Raw genomic sequence first — 22014 nt, forward strand, 5'->3', positions numbered from 1 at the left:
CACCCAAATTTAAACAAGCTATTTTTTCTTGGGCTTAAATTGTATCTGTACTGTCTTGTGCTTTTCCTATGCGAACTGCTTATACAGTATTCAATCAATAAGAAATCAAGAATGAGCACACATTAAAATATGAAGATCCTTCATATATCCTTCCTCATTTTGTAGGCAGAGGAGAATTTCTGCCCCCAGTTTCCGTGAATCTTTTTACTATTTTTACTATTTACACATTTTTGTTCTCTTTGTTGTTGAAAGGAAAGTGTTAGAATTATACTTTGGTCGTTATTTTTTAGTCGTTGTTTTTTGAAATAGCGAGGGACAGAAAATGCTCTGGTGGCAGATTCTCCTCTGCCTACAAAATGATGTCACGGCTTAAAAGCCCAATAGGGTAACAGAGAAGGTGGGCACCAAAACAATGAAAACATTCTGGGCACTTGGGCGAAATGGGGGCACCCGGAAGAGTGGCCACTTTGAGGGGAGAAGAGTGGGCACTAGAGAAAATGTTTCCTGGTGCACAGTCTTCCCCCAAAAAACATTTCCCAGATTTCCCTAGTGACCACCTTTCCTATATTCCTATATATCCTGCTATACCACCAAAATGTGGAAATCCTTACCAAAGGCCTTAAAGGAGTGCCAATCTCTAGCATCCTTTAAAACCGCCCTGAAAACCCACTTACAGGCAGAAGCCTGTAACTTTTAGACCTAGCCTAACCGCACCCTCACTATTGTAAATACTTCTTTGCACTGTTTTTTTGTTCTTCTGTCATGTTTTTTTGTTCACTTTGTCATTTTGGAATGTAACAAGCATTATGATAGGCTGAGGATATAGGCAATAAGTCACGATGAAGCAGCAGTGTTAGGATTATAGATTATAGAGCATCAGCTGATAAAGTAGACAAAGTACATGTAACTACAGACATTCATATAAATGTGAAAGGACCGCAATGGACATTTCACTGCATTGTATGATATAAACATAATACATAATACAATTATATAGCCTTGATTGCCACTAGTTCGCCCGACCTACATTTAACAGGGGGAACAGGGGGCCAACCACTAGTTTGCCACCCAAACTGAGGCATTACGTTGAGCATGAACATCATTTGTGTAGTGGCCATCCTAAACAAACATTTTGCCACAGTGGGCACTAGGAAACCGTCTTTGACACATTCAATACAAAACGGAATGTCCAAAACTTTATTACAGTTGACAGGAGTAATTACAGCAAAGTTTTATATGCGAATCATCACACAGAACGGTAAAAAGCGTGACATCTCCCCAGCGTGCCCATACCATTTCCTTCATCAAGCTGCCTGCTTCACCTGTGACCCTTATTACAGGTCTGCTCAATACTGCGGCACCCCTCCACCTAGGGTAAACCCACCCATCAATGCACTCAGGTAGAATGGCTCATTCAATTTGTGACATGACAAATTAAATATGGCAAATCCTCACCTGCATAAGCTAAGCATGTGGATACAAACACACAGTTCAACAGATAATGGTAGAAGTTAAATTATCGGTTGGTGAAGTTATCATATTGAACATATAGTAATAAGTAATTATTTAAGTGTGCTAAATTAAACAAAACCGATTTACAACATAAAACATAATCTACTTAGTAACAACAGGATACATTGCAGTGCAAAGTTTCCATGCATGCAAACCATTCATACTAGAAAGTGGGATACAGTAAATGAGTCATGACTCATAAGATCTCTCTCTCTCTCTCTCTCCCCCCATGGGACCTTGGAAATACCTCACTTCCTCTTGTGTGCGGACAGTGCGTAGAGCAAAAGCTACCCCAAAAGCTACCCCCTCTCTCTCTCTATAAGTAGCAGGCTCTCACACAGAACCATTATAAAACTCAACTTGCTGTGCGTGTGCCTGGGAGAGACACACGTTAATGAACAAAGACACATACACGCAGCTTGTAATTAATTTGCAAAACACCTCTGTAAGCTCTGAAAGCTCAGATCATGTTGTTTCGTGTCTGACCTCTACACACACGCACGCACGCACGGCGCACGCACGGCGCACGCACGCACGCACGCACGCACGCACGCACACACACACACACACACACAATGAGAAATGTGTAAATTGCAAGTGCAAGACCAGCAATGTGGGATGAACCCATAACCAACAAATGCAAACCGGAAGCCAAATGTTCAAGGGGATCACCTTGGCACAGTTCATAGCTGTAACCACAGTCTGCCCAGCAACTCCCACACGCTCTTAACCCTGTGACTTTGCCTGTGGTTCTTTGCCGGTGGAAAAGGCCCCTGTGACTCAATGCCTGATATTGCTGTTTCAGCACAGCAATTGTTGATATTATGTGTTTTGTTAATGGAAGTCGAAAAAGGAGGAAAACAATAGAAGGAATACAAATGAGAAATACATTTATCAACCAAATAGGTTTACCTGTTACTAATTTAGTTATTAAAGGTGATACACCATGAAAATGCACTTTTCCTATTTTAAAACCTTTTTTTGGGGTCCCACTAGCACCTTCTATCCTCACAAAGTCCCATTTCAGACCGTTGTGTCTTTCTCTGGTTTTGGGAAGGTGGAGGTTAAAAGCATCCCACGGGTTCTCAAAACAGGCTCTCCAGATTTGCTGCCGTTTGTGACGTCATAAACGGCCGTTTTTTTAAGATTCTTTTCTGTCAGCAGAGTTTGGTTTTACTGATAATGTCTTCATTAACAGCTAATGAGACCAGCCAATGTCAGAGCGGAATATCTGTTATACTTGATGTTTAAGTACTTAACCCCCAGCATCCATATTCTGGGGGGAACGTTCACCAAAAGATGCTGATCTACGTACAAGCTCACAGCGCATCACAGAGTGACTTGTTGTGCAGCTTGTAGATCTTTGTCCTATGCCTTTGGCCGGGCGTCAAAAAGTATAAGCCTAGGCTATGTCTGACTAGGCCTAATAACATTTCAGTAACACTTATTCCTCCTCCTGAATAACAACAACCCTGCATCTTGTGAATATTGTTTCCTCTGATGACTCCCCCCAGCATGTGTAAGGAAGGACTGCCCACCACATTTGGGTGAAAGCAGACTTCAGTTCTACCTGCTTCTGTATGTCACAATAAACTAAACCAGCTAAAACTACTTTACATAAATCAATACAGAATAGAGAGACACACTGTCTGAAGAAGTGGTCTGGAGCTAAATCTATAAAGTGTATGCTTGATATGACCACTAAATTAAAACCAACATTATCCATTCAGTAATGAGGGAGTACATCACTGTGTACTACAGACAGCTTCCCTCCCCCGCACTTTGTCACTTTTCCCGCAGAACTCTTAACTTCTCCCCATGGCAGCCCTGGAGCTGCACACTGCTCTAACATGGATGCGTTACGTTGTATGCCTGGAGGAAACAAGTCATTTCCCCATGGGTATCACTACATAACCATTATTGTAATTCATGCCAGTAATTAATTTTATGTCATTGTAATTGCATAAACCACACTCACTTAAACTGAATGTGTCTTTTAACTCTGGTCCTTTTGGCGAATTACGTCTAGGACCTGCCTTGCTGCACCCGCTTCTGATGTTATCATGTCATAACTTGTAAAGCTCTCTGTTGCAAATGCACTTATAAGATAACAGCCTTTTTAAAGAATATCACTATAATCATTTGAGGGACAGTAGATAGATCTACCTGCCATATGTGTTGTTTTCACATGCAGGACAACTGTACAAACTAAAAGGCTCACCTTCCATTACATCTCTTCTAGCACTGATACTCACATTACGTTGCTGACTAGTACTGTAGTTGAAAGTCTTTGTTTCAACTGTCTAAAATCCATAAACGGGTCATGGGGGTATTTCACTTTAACCCATTAAAACACATTAAGTTTAGGCCTATGTGTCATTTTTGGCTATAGATATAGCAACAACTCTTAGAGTTTAGAACAGTGGTTCTCCAAAATAGCAGATAATCAAGCTCACAGCGCTTGTGTCTGCTATTTTTGGAATCATTGGAATCTATCGTTTTGTTATTTCCATAAAAAAAGAAAGGGAAGAAAAAGAAGGGGGCGCAAGGGGGTAGAGAGGTCAATCAAAGAAAACAAACTAGTGCATTGTACTTTTATTTTTGAATTAGTTTATTATTATTTTTTTGGAGGCAACCTGACCAAAACACATATAGGGTAAAATCTGCCTTTTATCATATCCCTTCATCCCTTGCTAGATTTCGGCTGGCCCTGTTGCTATAGATTTCGCGAGCCCTCTCATAACTAACACAGTGGATTGTCATCCCGCTAGTGCGGTTATTTCTTCAGCTTCAAAGTAAATATTTTTTATTGGATTGTGTTTACACAACGTCCTGAGACCAACCAAACCGCTGTTTTGACCTCACAGGCACCCTTACTTGTCAAACGGCTTCTGCTCTGCACCAGAGCAGAGAGAGGAGAGCCTATAGTCCGGGAGCCAAATGGTGATTTTTGGCTGCGGCCAAATCTAGTTGGGCTCCCATCGACTTTAGTGATGAAAAGTGATGAGTCAGAGTTTTGTGGGTGCTGTGGTGACACCGAAGGTCACCGACTCGGGCGCCCTAGCTAAATCATTAGAGCATGCCCTGAGCTACATCTGTGCAAAATTTTGCACTTTTAGACTGATTAGCACAAGAAAAAAAAACCTAAGGCCTTCGACTAACATGAATACTCACCCATACGTGTATTGTTTTCTGAGGCCATTTCTAGCCCACGGAATGTTTTTTGTGCAAAACAAATGCCTGCAATGGATTCAGCATCATGACAAACCCCTAGTTAGACCCCTCAGATCCTCCTTAAATACCCAGAAAAAAAAAATCTTTTTCTGGGTATTTTCCTCCTGGGTGGATTTCTTGTGTTTCAGGCATTAAGGGGTTAATAATAAAAAATGCTCAATGGATATCACTGGTCATCATCTTGAATCCTTAAGAGGTGACCCCAAGCTACAAGAATCAGTTGAGAAAAAAACTTTTACAGGCGAATCCACGTTCACCCCCACGGCTCCCGGACTACTAGAAAGGGAGGTGAGGAGCAGAGGAGCTTCTCATCTGTTCATGGACGAAAAACCCCCGCGAGGGCCCCTGGACGATATATTTTTAAGGCCCCCCACCCTCCACCATAACCCCTCCCCTCCCTCCCGACATGCACTACCCAGCTTGGATTTTATGCTATGATGATCATCTGTGGGCCAAGAAAGCACCTGTAGACAACAGAGGAGGGGCCCACACATTTGATTTTTAATTAACGTATACTGTACATTTAACTTTAGTAAGTTGTCAATGACCACATGGCCCAGTTCCCCCAAGGGCCCCTGAGAGCCAAGGGCCCCTGGCAATGGCCCCACCGGCCCGATGGTTAATCCCTGCATCTGTTTGACAAGTAAAGGTGCCTGTGAGGTCAAAACAGCGGTTTGGTTGGTCTCAGGACGTTGTGTAAACACAATCCAATAAAAAGACTAACTTTTAAGGTAAAGAAATAACCGCACTAGCGGGATGACAATCCACCGTGTTAGTTAGGAGAGGGCCCACGAAATCTAGCAACAGGGGCAGCAATGAAAAAAATCGACTAAAGCAGGTATGAAGGGGTATGATAAAAGGCAGATTTAACCCTATATGTGTTTTGGTCAGGATGCCTCTTGACAAATTGTGGAGTGACTGAACCTTGAACTAAAACTCATCACCGTACACAAAATCTCTCTGCTCAGCATCAGATAATACATGAACCTGTTTGTAAAGTCTGCGCACTTCTCTCACAATGACTGTCATCCAAATAGTAGCAGCCATCAGCCTATTATACAGTGCTGTGTTCTAGATTTTTGTGTGGTGCAGCTATAGGCCTATACATTTTTTTGTCTTAAAGCGAACCCACAATTGTTTCGAAGGAACAATATGTTCTAGTTTGTTCTATTCCCTTTTAACCAAAAAAAGTTAAACTATATCCGTTTGCACTATATTTTACCTTTGCAAATACAGGCTACTTTGTGCGTCGCCTTGCAATCACCTCTCTCTAGATTTGAGAGTTTCTCAAACTGGCGAGCATGTGTGTCCCGAGGCAGCGCAGATCGCGCCATTATTGCACTCGTAAACGCAACCATTGCTATTAATGAGGGTGCCATCCGCTAGCCTGACTGCAAGCGTCAGACTCTATCACACACTTCGTTGACAGGGGGTGGTGTTGTGCAGTCTGGTTTATTAACCAGGCTAGCCATCCGCAGCCTATCTGAGGCTAATTCTCTCAGAACAAGTTTGGCCACTCATCTGTGGGGGTGGGCAATTATAGCCAGCAGTCAAGGCAGGCAACATTTACACTTGTTGTTCCCCCAGCAGCCCCCCACCCATCTGAGGATTCTGAGCGTATACAGAGCGCATTTCATGGACGTATCGAGTGGGCAGACGCTATTCCTAATGTATTTTCCGACACTGTATACGTGCGTTACAGGTAGAACACAGCACTGAGCCTATAGCCTACTGCAAAACAATATACAACCTTGAAGGCTGTGTGTCCTCCTTCCATCGCAGAAGGCTAAAAAATTACAGACAACGTGCTGGACATTGAACGGCTCGCATAACTCTATACGCCCCGGCTGAACCAGACGGGTTGTTCAGTATGTTCACTCTCAAGGTGGACCGTCCACTTTCTATCTCTCTCCTGTCTCACTCTCTCATTCACACACACACACACACACACACACACACACACACACACACACACACACACACACACACACACACACACACACACACACACACACGCACACACACACACACACACACACACACACGGGAAGAAAGCTCTCCACCTCGTGCCAAATCCATCCCTGCCCCTCTCCTCTCCACTGTCACCTTGCCCTTCCACCTCCACTCCCAACTCCCGGGTCTCACCTTTTAGAAGAACAATCCTGCAGTATAAAATGTGGGTGAAAATCGGTGAAGGAGGTGGGAAAACGATAGTACCACACCGACCCGGGCTGGGATCGTTCCGCTGCTATGCTGTCCGTTAAAAGTTTAATCGGTATCGCAAACAAATAAAAAGCCTTCCAAAAAAAGCCTTCCAAACGGAAAGCGCTCCAAGAATAATGTGGCGAAGGTAGCTAGAGCCGCTTTAACTTGTAACATAATAGCCCCATATAGAACCTCACCCGTCGCTGCATACTGTTGTGCTCCGAGATGAGGTCCTATAAAGGTCTCACAGGGCTGGTTCGGAACGCCTCCATGTCGAGTTAGAAAACACTTTTCCCGAAATTGTATCCAAAAAGTAAAGGTAGTTTCACGCTCCCAGACTATGGTTTCCTATCCCAGGGTACATAAAACATGCAACAGGGCATGAAACAAACGCTTACATCTTTAGTTTTGTAATGTTTTCCCTGGAAAAGCCGCGGCGTAGTCTTGCATGGCCAGAATGTTGCCTATGACGATTTGCAAATGCTCCCTGGCTACGCAAGACTACAATACTGGCATCTGCTGCCGGGGGAGTTCTGGTTGAATGGGAAAACATTACAAAACTAACGATTTAAGTGGTTGTTTCATGGTGCATGTTTTTTTTTTTACTTTGTCATTCAAGCCGCGGCCATCGCTACACCTCCCCATTATTTATTTATACTTTTGCAGATCTGCACTGATCTCAGAAACAGCCCCTATGGAAACCTCAAGACTGAAATCAGTCCCCAGGACTGAGAACTTTAACCCCTGGGTTTGAATATAAGGCAGCTAGAACAACAAACAAGTTGTTGGCTCTGTTCCCAGACATTCCAAAAGGAAGATGGCGAAGTGCTGGCCCGACGCTCTGGAAAATGATGATTAACAAGGTGTAGGCCTACAGTTGGTGATGTGAAGGATTCTGTTGAGCCACACTTAACCAAACATAAGAGCTACTGTATGATAGATTCATTCAAACCAAGAAGTTACCAACAAAGCAGCACAAAAGGAAAATGTTCTAAACATTACTGTTTTCAGCCAGATAGTGTAGCTAGATAGTGAACATATGTCATATTACAGTAAGTAAATATGATTATCTTTCCCCCAAAGACTCTCTCTCTCTCTCTAGGTCGTCCTCAGACGAGCCTTCCATCGTCGCTTCCAGTCATCCCGGTTCTCCATACATCTGGCCAGCTCGTTGGTGCTTTGTGCTCCTACGTCTTTCTTGAGTACATCCACGTATGTTATTGAGGGACGTCCTCGTGACCGGTGCCCATGTGTTGGTTCCCACAGCACCAGTTTGCTGGCAGGAACCCCAAAGACACTTGATGTTTAACCACTTAAACCCCATCACCATCCATATTATGGGGGGAACAAAAAAAAAAAAAATAGCCGATCTACAAGCTGACAACGTGTCACAAAGTGACGTGTTGTGAGCTTGTAGATCTCTGTCCCCTGCCTTTGGCCTGGCAGAGTCAAAAAAGCAAACTATGTCTGACTAATGACATTTGGGAGATGGGCAGATTTCAGTTCTACCTGCCACTGTCTGTCATAATAAACTAAATCAACTAAAGCAACTGTTCATAAATCAATGCAGAATAGAGAGACACACTGTCTGAAGAACTGGTCTGGAGCTAAATCTATAAAGTGTATGCTTGATATGACCACTAAATTATAAAACCACCAAACCCCAAATTCAGGCGCATGCTCTGCTGCGACTACACGGTCTGTTCATTTGTCACGTCGTGTCCAGTCTTTCGTCTGTTTTTGTTTACTGTCTGTCTGTCCGTCTGAGTCCCCACTGTCCGGCTTAAAAGTACATCATGCTAGACATGTACAGAACTAACTGGGTCGTTTTTATAATCCTGTGGATCATAAACGACAGCTCGACAGGACAACTCACCTGATATGAACAATAAGGCCATTACACGCTTAGCACTCTCAATAACAAGTGAAACTGACCAATGTGACCATCCTCTGCATCGCCACTTCGACCTAATGCCATCTGGGCGAAGATACAGAACCTTGGCATGGCACAAAGTTCGGTTTAAAAGGAGTTTTGTCCCCTCAGCCATTGCTGCTCTTAACAATCTGCTAAACAATCGCCCCCTGTCGTACTGATGATTTGTCTATGTTTGTGTTGTTATTTGGCTATGTGTTGTTTCTTGTTTGAACAGACTGTGAAGACAAATTTCCCTTCGGGGACAATAAAGATTATTATTATTATCCATTCAGTAATGAGGGAGTACATCACTGTGTACAGAAAGACAGCTTCTGAAGTGGCTACATCTCACACTCGCGCATCATGTGTATGGTATATGTATGCTTGTGTACTTTCACTAGTGTAGGCTACTGTAGGCATACATAGAATTAACGTTATAGCACTTTACTTTCCCCATCATCATTGTCTCCACCAGCCGAAGGCATGGGGGAGAGTATGTTTTCCCCTCCGTCCGTCCGTGTGTCCGTCCGTCCGTCCGTCCGTGCGTCCGTCCGTGTGTGTGTGTGTCCTCGCAGTTTGTGTGCAGCTAATCTCAGTCGCCGTTGGCCCGGTCGCTGCCAAAGTGAGCACACACATTCCCTGGATGCCAATCTAGAACCTCTGCCCTAAATCTTTCAAATGGGCATTTTCTAGCGCCACCTAGAGGCCGATGTTCGCAAAACACATTTCTGTGCACTACTCTTACAGATTTTGTCCAAAAATCTTACAAATCGGTAGGCAGTATCTCGACAGTCATGTGATCAACACGGATCTGTCCGATTTTGCATATTCCATCCTGATTGGCTAAGATTGGCTTCCAAAGTTTGTAGGATTGAGCCGTTTTGAACAAAATGCCTCAAATCCCAAACGCAAAGTGCAATTATCATGAAATCGCGCACACACGTTCCCACTAGGTCGAGGAAGAAATGCCACTTCACATTTTTTAAATCAGCCTCATGGTGGCGCTATAACAGGCCGATTCGTGGTTTTACCTATAACTCCACCGATCAGTTTCAAACTTTGTAAGCGCACTCCCTAGAGGCCAAGAAAAAACCCTTACCCTGCATTTTTCACATCAGCCTTTTATAGCGCCACCAGGAGGCCAGCTTATGTAAAACACAATTTTTCCTATTATTCCTTGAGATTTTATCCAAAAATCATGCAAATCGGTACACAGTATCTCTATAGTCATGTGATCAAGTCCGACCCGTCTGATATTTCATATTCCATACTAATTGGCTAATATTGGCTTCCAAAGTTTGCGGGATTGCTCAGTTTTTGAACAAAATGCTTCAAAACATCAACGCAGCTTGTGATTACCGTGGAATTTGCCACACATGTTCCCACTATGTCAAGGAATAAATGCTACCCTTTTCATGTTGGCCTTTTATAGCGCCACCAGCAGGTAGACTTTAGGAAAACACATTTTTGGAACACAATGCCTCAAATCATGCATGCAGTGTCCGATTGCCATGAAAGGTCTAAGGTGAAGAACATATTCCAGCCTTTTTACATTGGCCTATTATACAGTAGCACTAGGACGCATGGCCTGGTGGAGACATGTGCTCGTTGTGCATGTGGGCCTATGCAAGTATGAGTCACTATACTGTACATACTGTGTGTGTGTGTGTGTGTGTGTGTGTGTGTGTGTGTGTGTGTGCGTGCGTGCGTGCGTGCGTGCGTGCGTGCGTGGAAGTTAGAGGCTCCATGGTCTTTGTAGCCAGGGCAGGAATGACAGCATTTTCTTGGCCATGAAAGAGGAAGAAACCTTGTAATAACTCCAGATGTGCAGCACTCTCTCTCTCTCTCTCACACACACGCACACACACACGCGCACACACACACACACACACACACACACACACACACACACACACACACACACACACACACACACATACACACACACAAAGAAAACAACAAAAGTCTGGTCGGGCCCGGCAACTCCCACCCTTAACCCTGTGACTCAATTCCTGATATAGCTGTTGCGCAGCAATTGTTGATGAGAAATACATTTATCAACAAAATAGGGTTACCTAACCTTTAGTTATTACTACTAGTAGTAGCCTACTTTGCTTAACCTATTTTAGTGATTTTTATACCATTATACAGTATATATTGTAGCCTACATTATGTTGGACACAACACATTTTCTGTAGGCTACATACATGTGCTCTAGCATTAGCACATATTCAAACCTACTTTGAATATGCAGTCCACGCATGGTACCGTAGGTTGCAACTCAAAGGCCTTAAAAACAAGGCTCCAAATATCCCAAAAATAAACTGGTTAGGCTACTGCTTGGCCTAACATCTCAGACTCATCTTGACCCTGATCATTTTACCAGGGTGGGATGGCTCAGGGTAGATGACAGAGGCTCAATCAAAGGGTTACATTCGTTCTCCTGCTATGCCACAAAGAATGTAGAATGCCCTACCCACAGTCCCCCCTCCCTGTTTACTGTAGTTTTATTTTTTACTGACATATTTTTCTGTCATGTAATGTCTTAATGAATTGAGTACAAAGGACTCCAATGTAAACAAGCATTCTTGGGTTTAAATCCTATAGACCTTGTAGGCCTATCTGAACTGCACTGTCTTGTGCTTTTCCTATGCGAACTGCTAATAGAGTATTCAATCAATAAAAATCAAACCTCGGTTCGAAGTGGAGCCGTGAATTTGAGCAGTTCCAGGTCTATGTTTTTGATTGAAGTGATTTGTAATTATAATCAAAATCTACAAAGTATTTACAAAATAAATAACTTTTGAACGGCTCTTTGAAAAGAACGGATCCCAGAGATTCGGCTCACTTCAAAGTGACATAAATCCCATCCAAAAAATCGGCTCACTTCAAAGTGACATAAATCCCATCCAAAAAATCGGCTCACTTCAAAGTGACATAAATCCCATCCAAAAAATCGTCTCACTTCAAAGTGACATAAATCCCATCCAAAAAATCGGCTCACTTCAAAGTGACATAAATCCCATCCAAAGAATTGCGCATGGGCAGATCCTGTTCATTCTCGACTGGACACAGACTCTGGTGAGACAGGACACACATTGCCACTCAGAGGGAGCTCATGTGCTCTGCACACGGCTCCAAAAATCAAGAATGAGCACACATTAAAATATGATGGCCCTTCAGCGGTTCTGCAGTCGTTCTTTGGGGTGGTGGTGCTATACACACGCATCGCATCCACACACGCACACACGCACATACTCTTGCTGAACTTTTTGGCATTCACAGTGCAAATCCCATGCACGCACGCATGCACGGTGGTAAATCCCCCAGCTGTGGTTTGGACTGTACAACACAGGGATGCGTTACCAGAAGATCACTCCAGGAATAAGGCTACCATTGTGTTGGACTTGCCCTCCTGCTGGGCCCTCGGTTCACCCCCCCCCCCCCTCCCACATCCTATCTCAATGCTCTAAACCAAACAAAGCCAAAATAAAACACAGGCTAACATAATGTAGCAGCATGTCAGTGGTGGGCCCCGGAGCAAGGCCCTGTAGACAGCAACACACTCAGCTAAGATTTCCTCCCTGCCATGCAGGCCTGTGTGTGTGTGTGTGTGTGTGTGTGTGTGTGTGTGTGTGTGTGTGTGTGTGTGTGTGTGTGTGTCTGTGTGTGTCTTTGAGTGACTGTGTGTGTGTGTGTGTGTGTGTGTGTGTGTGTGTGTGTGTGTGTGTGTGTGTGTGTGTGTGTGTGTGTGTGTGTGTGTGTGTGTGTGTGTGTGTGTGTGTTTGTATGTGTGTGTGTGTGCGTGCCAGCAGCAGATTGAGTGATGTGTCCTGTGAAGCTGTGGTGGGTGTGCGCAACATGCCAGAGTTAAGTCCCAGCGGGGAACCACTCCTCCCCAGGCCCTCAGGCCACCACATTTCATCAATCTCTCCACTGGGAAAGACCTGCCACGCAGGACAGCAGTTGTTCCAGGTGAAAACACACAGATGCACATACGCGCTCCCTCTCTCTCTCTCTCTCTCTCTCTCTCTCTCTCTCTCTCTCTCTCTCTCTCTCTCGCTCTCTCTCTCTCTCACTCTCTCTCTCTCTCACACACACACACACACACACACACACACACACACACACACACACACACACACACACACACACACACACACACACACACACACACACACACACACACACACACACACACACACACGCACACACACACACACACACACACACACACACACACACACAATTCTATGAATATGCCTAACTGAAGGGCTATAAAAAAATAAATATGCCATATATATCTATACTATAATTTTGCGAATGTCTGTCTGAGTGTCTGTCTGTCTGTCTGAAACAGCGTTTCTCCTCAGTGGCTGGAGCAATTGATCTGAAATCGCATCACAATTAGCATATGAACACACCTGACATAACTGTGAAGCCCGTTTGTCACTTTCACAAATCGTATGCTGTATATTAGCATTTTTATGGTGTATCTACTATCTATTCTGCATCTAGCTTGAGGCTCATCTATTCTGCATCTAGCATGAGGCAACATGTTTAACCAGCTCTCTTTGTGTGTGTGTGTGTGTGTGTGTGTGTGTGTGTGTGTGTGTGTGTGTGTGTGTGTGTGTGTGTGTGTGCGTGCAGGCAGGCGGGTGTGTGCGTGGGCGGGTGGGCGGGCGGGCTGGGGGGGTTGGGGGGGGGGGGGTAGCCATTAAACGAAACGGGTATTTCTTACATTGATGCTCCTACATATTATCATGCAAGCACCAGTTAAAGTTACTTTCCATCCCTCATTGTGTGCACAGTGCACATCCCATAACCCACACACTGCACATCATTTTGGAGCTCATATCTTTGAACGTTTAACCAGCTCTGTGTGTGTGTGTGTGTGTGTGTGTGTGTGTGTGTGTGTGTGTGTGTGTGTGTGTGTGTGTGTGTGTGTGTGCGTGTGTGTGTGTGTGTGTGTGTGTGTGTGTGCAGGCGGGTGGGCGGGCGGGCTGGGGGGGGGGGGGGGGGGGGGGGACAGTATCTCTGTAGCCATTAAACGAAACGGGTTTCTTACATTGATGCTCCTACATCATGCAAGCACAGTTAAAGTTACTTTCCATCCCTCTTATACTGTGTGCACAGTGCACATCCCATAACCCACACACTGCACATCATTTTGGAGCTCATATCTTTGAACGGGTAAGGGCTAGTCTATACTATAATTTTGCGAATGTCTGTCTGAGTGTCTGTCTGTCTGAAACAGCGTTTCTCCTCAGTGGCTGGAGCAATTGATCTGAAATCGCATCACCATTAGCATATGAACACACCTGACATAACTGTGAAGCCCGTTTGTCACTTTCACAAATCGTATGCTGTATATTAGCATTTTTATGGTGTATCTACTATCTATTCTGCATCTAGCATGAGGCACATCTATTCTGCATCTAGCTTGAGGCAAAATGTTTAACCAGCTCTGTGTGTGTGTGTGTGTGTGTGTGTGTGTGTGTGTGTGTGTGTGTGTGTGTGTGTGTGTGTGTGTGTGTGTGTGTGTGTGCAGGCAGGCGGGTTTGTGTGCAGGCGGGCGGGCTGGGGGGGGGGGGAACAGTATCTCTGTAGCCATTAAACGAAACGGGTTTCTTACATTGATGCTCCTACATCATGCAAGCACCAGTTAAAGTTACTTTCCATCCCTCATATACTGTGTGCACAGTGCACATCCCATAACCCACACACTGCACATCATTTTGGAGCTCATATCTTTGAACGGGTAAGGGCTAGTGTATATAACAGAGGTGATCCAAACCTCCCCACCCGGCTTCGAACCCCGGTCTCCCAATGAAAGTCCAATATCTTAACCATTACTCCAACGTGATATCCCTATGGAACGAGGGCAGATACTAGACTTTTGAGGCTCCAGGCTGGGGCTGCGACTCTTGAGAGTCGCAGATATTGGACTTTCACGTGGGAGACCCGGGTTCGAAGCCGGGTGGGGAGGTTCAGATCACCTCCGTTAGATTAGCAGTATCTCGACAGTCATGTGATCGACACGGATCTGTATTTTAAGAAATGCCACTTCAAATTTTTGAACTCAGCTTCATGGTGGCGCTATAACAGGCCGATTTATGGTTTTACCTATAACTCCGCCGAGCAGTTGCAAACTTTGTAAGCGCACTCCCTAGAGGCCAAGGAAAAACCCTTTCCCTGCATTTTTTACATCAGCCTTTTATAGCGCCACCATGAGGCTGTTTTTTGTCAAACACATTTTTGGACAGTAGGCCTACTCCTACAGATTTTGTCCAAATATCACGCATATCGGTAGACAGTATCTCTACAGTGATGTCATCGACATGGATCTGTCAGATTTTCCATATTCCATCCTGATTGGCTAATATTGGCTTCCAAAGTTTGTAGGATTGGGCCGTTTTGAACAAAATACCTCAAATCACAAACGCAGAGTGCAATTATCATGAAAGCAGAGTGCAATTATCATGAAATCGTGCAGACACGTTCCCACTAGGCCGAGGAAGAAATGCCACTTCAAGTTTTACCGATCAGTTTTAAACTTTGTAAGCACACTCCCTAGAGGCCAAGGAAAACCCCTTTCTTTGCCTTTTTCACATCAGCCTTTTATAGCGCCACCAGAAGGCCAACTTATGTAAGACACATTTTTGGATCCTTCAGAACTTACCAAAAATTAACAAAAATCAGCACACAGTATCTCTACAGTCATATGATCAATCTGTCCCATATTAAATTTTCCATCCTGATTAGCTAAGATGGCCTCCAAACTTTGCAGGATTGATCCGTTTCGAACAAAATGCCTCAAATCATGAACACAGCGTGCAGTTGTAATGAAATTGGCAGTATCTCAACAGTCATGTGATCGTCACCGTTAAAGGCCAAAGAAGACATGGCACCCTTTTCACATGTAGCGCCACCAGGAGGCCACAATAATTAATACCTGACCTGGTGGAGACCTGTGCACGGAAGAGCACTGCTTCTAGTTAGTAATGGGTTTTCATTTTGTGAAATGTCATTTTGTAAAACAGGGAATCAGTGATTAAACAGTTTAAAAATGTAAAACAGTAAATGGGCCCAGTAGTTATTTCTAGAAAGGCTAATGCACAATACAGTTTAATTTCCACTTGTCAAATGTTAGTTACTATCAAAACCTCCACCGGCTGGCTGGCTGGCTGGCTGGCTGGCTGGCTGTCAGTCAGTCAGTCAGTCAGTCAGTCAGTCAGTCAGTCAGTCAGTCAGTCAGTCAGTCAGTCAGTCAGTCAGTCAGTCAGTCAGTCAGTCAGTCAGTCAGTCAGTCAGTCAGTCAGTCAGTCTGTCTGTCTGTCTGTCTGTCTGTCTGTCTGTCTGTCAGTCTGTCAGTCTGTCAGTCTATCCATCAAGTCACACTTTTGCCCTACTCATATCTCCGCCACCGACCGTTGCCCCGATCCATGTCAAACCTTGCACACACACTCCTTGGCTGCCAAGCCACAACCAACACCCCTCATTTCTCACATGGCCCTCTTCTAGCGCCACCATGAGGCTGATTCTTGCAAAACACATTTTTGGACACTGCTCCTAAAGATTTTGCCCTAAAATCGCTAAAACGATAGAAAACATTAAATGAAAGAAAATAAACACTCATCTTTTTTCTCTAATTACTATAAAAATTGAAACCTTGTTGTAAAAAAAAAAGAAAAGAAAAAAAAAAAGAAATGTCCTTAAAGGATAAATATTCCTTTGACTGATGATGAATGATGTGGTATTATGGAGTGAAAGTATAATGCCTTTTATAGTGCCTTTTATACCATGCGATTAGGGAGTCTTACTGGTTGCGACCGTCAGGGAGCAGTTTACTATGAAAACCTCCACCGGCCGTCCGTCCGTCGGTCGGTCACACGTCACACCTTTGCCCTGCTCATATCTCCGCATCAGTATATAGGGCTTGTTTGTTTATTGTATGACATCACGCCACATCATCAGCTGTGGACTCTGTGATGTCATCGTATCGCATCAGTATATAGGGCTTGTTTGTTTATTGTATGACATCACGCCACATCATCAGCTGTGGACTCTGTGATGTCATCGTATATCCATATATGGCCATCTCCGTATATGGAGATATAAGTCGTCCATGCCCAAGTATGGGCTGGTGAGGTCAGACTTTGTGTGATGCGTAGGTTATCTCCATATATGGAGATTCAACATTCCAGGCAATGCTCTCTTCCCTGGTGAGAATTGCCCCTTTATATAGGGCTTGTTTGTGTATTGTATGACATCACGCCACATCATCAGCTGTGGACTCTGTGATGTCATCGTATCTCCATATATGGCCATCTCCGTATATGGAGATATAAGTCGTCCATGCCCAAGTATGGGCTGGTGAGGTCAGACTTTGTGTGATGCGTAGGTTATCTCCATATATGGAGATTCAACATTCCAGGTGTAACTATGGCTACCCGTATGACGTGAGAGGTGGAGGTTGTGATATTTGTGGAGATAAGCGACCAACGGTCGCTTATCTCCCGATTAGGGAGTCTTACTGGTAGTAAACTGCTCCCTGACGGTCGCAATGAAAACCTCCACCGGCCGTCCGTCGGTCGGTCACACGTCACACCTTTGCCCTGCTCATATCTCCGCATCAGTATATAGGGCTTGTTTGTTTATTGTATGACATCACGCCACATCATCAGCTGTGGACTCTGTGATGTCATCGTATCTCCATATATGGCCATCTCCGTATATGGAGATATAAGTCGTCCATGCCCAAGTATGGGCTGGTGAGGTCAGACTTTGTGTGATGCGTAGGTTATCTCCATATATGGAGATTCAACATTTCAGGCAATGCTCTCTTCCCTGGTGAGAATTGCCCCTTTATATAGGGCTTGTTTGTGTATTGTATGACATCACGCCACATCATCAGCTGTGGACTCTGTGATGTCATCGTATCTCCATATATGGCCATCTCCGTATATGGAGATATAAGTCGTCCATGCCCAAGTATGGGCTGGTGAGGTCAGACTTTGTGTGATGCGTAGGTTATCTCCATATATGGAGATTCAACATTCCAGGTGTAACTATGGCTACCCGTATGACGTGAGAGGTGGAGGTTGTGATATTTGTGGAGATAAGCGACCAACGGTCGCTTATCTCCCGATTAGGGAGTCTTACTGGTACCATGCACATATTATATTATATTTATTCCTGATGTTATGCAAATGTAGTCCTCTTGCTACACTTATGTTGCAATGATTTTTTCCGGCCAATGTCCCGCGTTGCCATGGTTACCATAGACTTCCATGTAATTGTGCAAGTGTGTAAAAAGTGCACGCCCATGCCTAGATGATGCACCACGTGTGCAGATGCTGTTCACAGCTTTCAAACAAAAAAATCCGCTTGGAAATCTGTTCAGGCATTCATGATTTATGGGCCATTATGTTTTCTTCAGATGTAAACAAACATGGCTGCCATGTTTGAAAGAATGGGTTGGTATGGGGGTTAAACATGCAATTTCGCGATCGCGATCATGCCTAATACATTTCTGGAGGTCCAAAAAAAAATTTTGAAAAAAAAAAATTTGAATTTTGAATTTTTTTTTTTTTTTCAAAAACGGCCCAAACTCGGGAAACTCGGGGTTGGCACAGCACTAGTACCAATACAAACTCGGGAAACTCGGGGTTGGCACCATATGTGTTAATGTAATTAAAATGACATGTTTACGGTGACAGTGTTGACAGTGTTGACGGTGACAGTGTTTTTAGTAAATAGTAGCTTAACAGCAGGATTTATTCAATATAAAGCAAAAATATGATCGAGCTAATAAGAAGAGTCATTTGTTCCAAAGAAAATAATAGATCCTGGCATTGGCCATCCTGATCAGATACCGTGTTATTGTAACCTGACTCGGTATTGAGTTCACAAGTTCACTTCTTGGGGAACAGTTTATGAACCCAGTGATCAGAAGGGGCCAGTAAAAAACATAAACTTAAAGCTTAAAGGTTTATAGGGTATGCCTAACTCGCTTAATTACTTGCCTAAAGTGATATTCTTTGGTGAAAACAAAACGAAGCATTGTGTGTGTGTGTGTGTGTGTGTGTGTGTGTGTGTGTGTGTGTGTGTGTGAGTGTGTGTGTGTGTGGTCTAGGCAACAACTACAGTTCCCACTTCCCGTATGGCTGCAAGTCTGACAACAACAAGTTATGTAACAGCTGTCAGAGGACGGCGGGTCCTTTGCAGTAAACAATATCTGCAGCCTACTTTAAACACGTATTCCAGTGAACAAAACATTTGTCATTAATAAGATAACTTCAGAGGCATGTCTCTTTTGACTTCACAGAACTCAGATAAATATTAAGGCGCAATGCTCCTGATTTCAGTCAAATACAACTATCAATCATGAACATACTGTAAGTGAAAACAAGCAACTATATAGACTGTATAGTCACATTTGGGACATGCAGCTTTGCCCACTTTTCACAGCCCATAATATACAGGATAGGATACTTCATAAAATAGCCTAAAACATTTCTGTCTGTAAATGCACTTATTTTTTTACCTCAAAATAAAGTGTTAAAAAATGTTTTAATGCAACACTTGTTTGCATTTTTTGCATGACAAATAAGTAAAGCTACGTAGTCTTACCTGAACCTCCTTATGGAACAGAACACAGCAGCTATCGGGGCAAATGCTATTCCAAGTGTGAAGACTGGAAAGGAAAACAACAAGCAGGCGTGGTGGAGGAGTGGCTTTGCTCACATGCATTCGGCGGGCGATATTCTAGTAAACAAGAACAAACTGAACAGCTGAGCTGATAAGAGAGTGGAGAGGAAGAGAGAGAGAGTGAGAGAGAGAGTGAGAGAGAGTGAGTGAGAGAGAGAAGGAGGGAGAGAGAGGGGAAGAGAGAGTAAGAGAGAGAGTGAGAGAGAGAGTGAGAGAGAGAGAAGGAGGGAGAGAGAGGGGAAGAGAGAGGAAGAGAGAGAGTGAGAGATTGGGAGTATGACTACCACCAACTAACTATTCTGAACCTTACCCCTCAACCACTATGAAACTATAGGCCTATAGAAACAAAGACTTGTAATGGAACAAAGGAAAGAAAAGAACGAGTGACAGAAACATATGAACACCAACAAGTAGGCCGACATTATGGATAGCTATTTGCCTTTAAAAGGTTGTTGAGGGGTAAAGTGATCTGTGATGTAATATTGTCTTTGCTTCACCACTATGCATATTCAAGTGTTTCAATAACAAAGGTGTTTTATATAAGTCATTCTTTGACTTGTGGCATAGGTAAATATGTCTGATAGAATGTTCCATGTTGTCTCAGTAGTAGTTCAGGCTGACAAAATATTTTGATATGCAACAGGTCTCAAGGGGGGCCTCATGCCCTCAAATAAAGTACACGTGTCGTGCACACATTGATAGGGGGATGAACACTTGAATATGGTAAGGATGATCTGATTGACAGAACAAGCAATAATCTTGATGGAAGGTGGATAAATGTGTATCCTATAAATGTATAAAAGTGTCCAATGTAAGTGCCTCTTACTGGAGCTAACCTCGCCAATGATCCATGGATTGCTTCTGCACAGCAGAAAACAAATCTATAGTCAAGAAGATCTGGCTGTCATCTTTGAATAAATTGTTGTTGTTGCTGTTGATAGAGATGACTGTCCCAGGCCGCGAGTCTCTTCCAGACATTCTTGGATTATTCAGCCATAGTGGGCCATATTTTAAACAACAACTGCAGATCAAATCTACAGGCATGAAATCAATCTGATTGTGTTGTTGTTGTTTCTTGTTTGTTTGTTTGTCAAGTATCTATTATTGTCTTCACCAGGACAAAAGGCATGGCTGAGATTATGTTTTGCACCCTGTCTGTCCATCTGTCTGCCCGTCCGTCCACTTTGAACAAATGTCTGGCCTGCATTTTGAGACTTAAAGGAGTAGTTCACCCCAAACATGACTTTTTTTCTATTGATTAGTCACGCCATGGACACTAGAGTTCAATAATATTTTTATTTTTTTGTCGCATTCCTAAGACAAAAATTTGATATTTACCTCCATTCGTTCCGGATGGGGACCCGTTTCGAAACGGGTCGAAAAGTTAGACATATCTTCAAGTATAATTCCCACCGAGTTTCATGAAAATCTGCACAAAAGTTACTTTTGATAAAAGACAGACGTGAACTTAATTGTTGACTTTGTCTCAAGACCACGGGTCATCAATGTGTCCGTACATGGGAAATGTGTCCGTGACAAAAGACTTGGTCTTGTCTGTGGCAATTTTTCTTTTTTTTTTTACACTTTTATATATATTAGGAGTCCATCAGTACTAGTGGTTCTCAAATGTTTTATTTGCAAGGACCCCCTTAACTCTGAGTGTACAAATGGATTGTGTTTGGTAATGTTATTGTCCACTAAGGTTGTATGTCCACAACAAAATAAATATTCTTTTAACCAAAATGTCCACCACAAGCCAGCATGGAAATGACCCCTGCTCAATACAAGTCATTGTCTTATGTCTTTCTGGTGATCATTCTCACAAAGTGTCATGAAAATGTATCTGACTCACTGTTCTTATCTTAACGCGAGCAAAATTGTGGGCATGTATTTTTCTATCAAGATGAATGAATGACGAATCAACTTGACATCTTAGTTAAATGACAGGTAATACATATTGTTCACTTCAATGATCTAGGAGTAATAATTCATTCTAATTTAAAGACTAGCTACAATGTTTTTTTTCTCCTCAACCATATTGAGAGTGATGTATTTCCAAGTGAAAAGAAGGTAAATAAAAAGAAGATACGGCCATCTACATCATTTTCGCTATCCAGCCGGCAGATCTGTGGCATTGGAACTCTGGGAGGCAAACTGCAGTGGGTCTATGAGAGCCATGTAGACCAGCTTATGAACAAACACTATTTCTGAACGACTGCAACCTGAAATACTCGGCCCAGGAAAATAAAAGAGTTATCACACATTGTTTTCTGCTGTTGCTTTTCGATGAGTCACTGTATCATTTTATTGAGGCATCTAAAGAGTACTTTTCTGAACGTGCTAAAGTATTGCAAGACTGTCGGTCATTGACAGCCTGAGAACCAAATCGTGCGATACTGCAGAGCCAGAAAAGATACATGGCGCTGTTTAGATGC

The 22014-nt window shown here is 43.4% G+C and overlaps 1 protein-coding gene and 1 long non-coding RNA gene across 2 annotated transcripts in view; both read right to left on the reverse strand.

The window, feature by feature from the left end:
- The window catches only part of LOC308281342, a 44310-nt gene extending 24698 nt beyond the window's left edge, over positions 1-19612 (reverse strand). Inside the window, exon 1 of the long non-coding RNA XR_013961840.1 lies at positions 19502-19612. This is a non-coding gene — a long non-coding RNA (uncharacterized lncRNA). The remainder of the gene's footprint in view (positions 1-19501) is intronic.
- LOC308281586 (uncharacterized protein) overlaps positions 1-22014 on the reverse strand; it is a gene marked incomplete at its 3' end in the record, with an annotated part of 534349 nt that overhangs the window by 40865 nt on the left and 471470 nt on the right. The gene's annotated exons all lie outside the window — the stretch shown is intronic.

Source organism: Nannobrachium achirus, assembly GCF_963921795.1.
Source record: "Nannobrachium achirus genome assembly, chromosome: 3".
Classification (NCBI taxonomy): Eukaryota; Metazoa; Chordata; class Actinopteri; order Myctophiformes; family Myctophidae; genus Nannobrachium; species Nannobrachium achirus.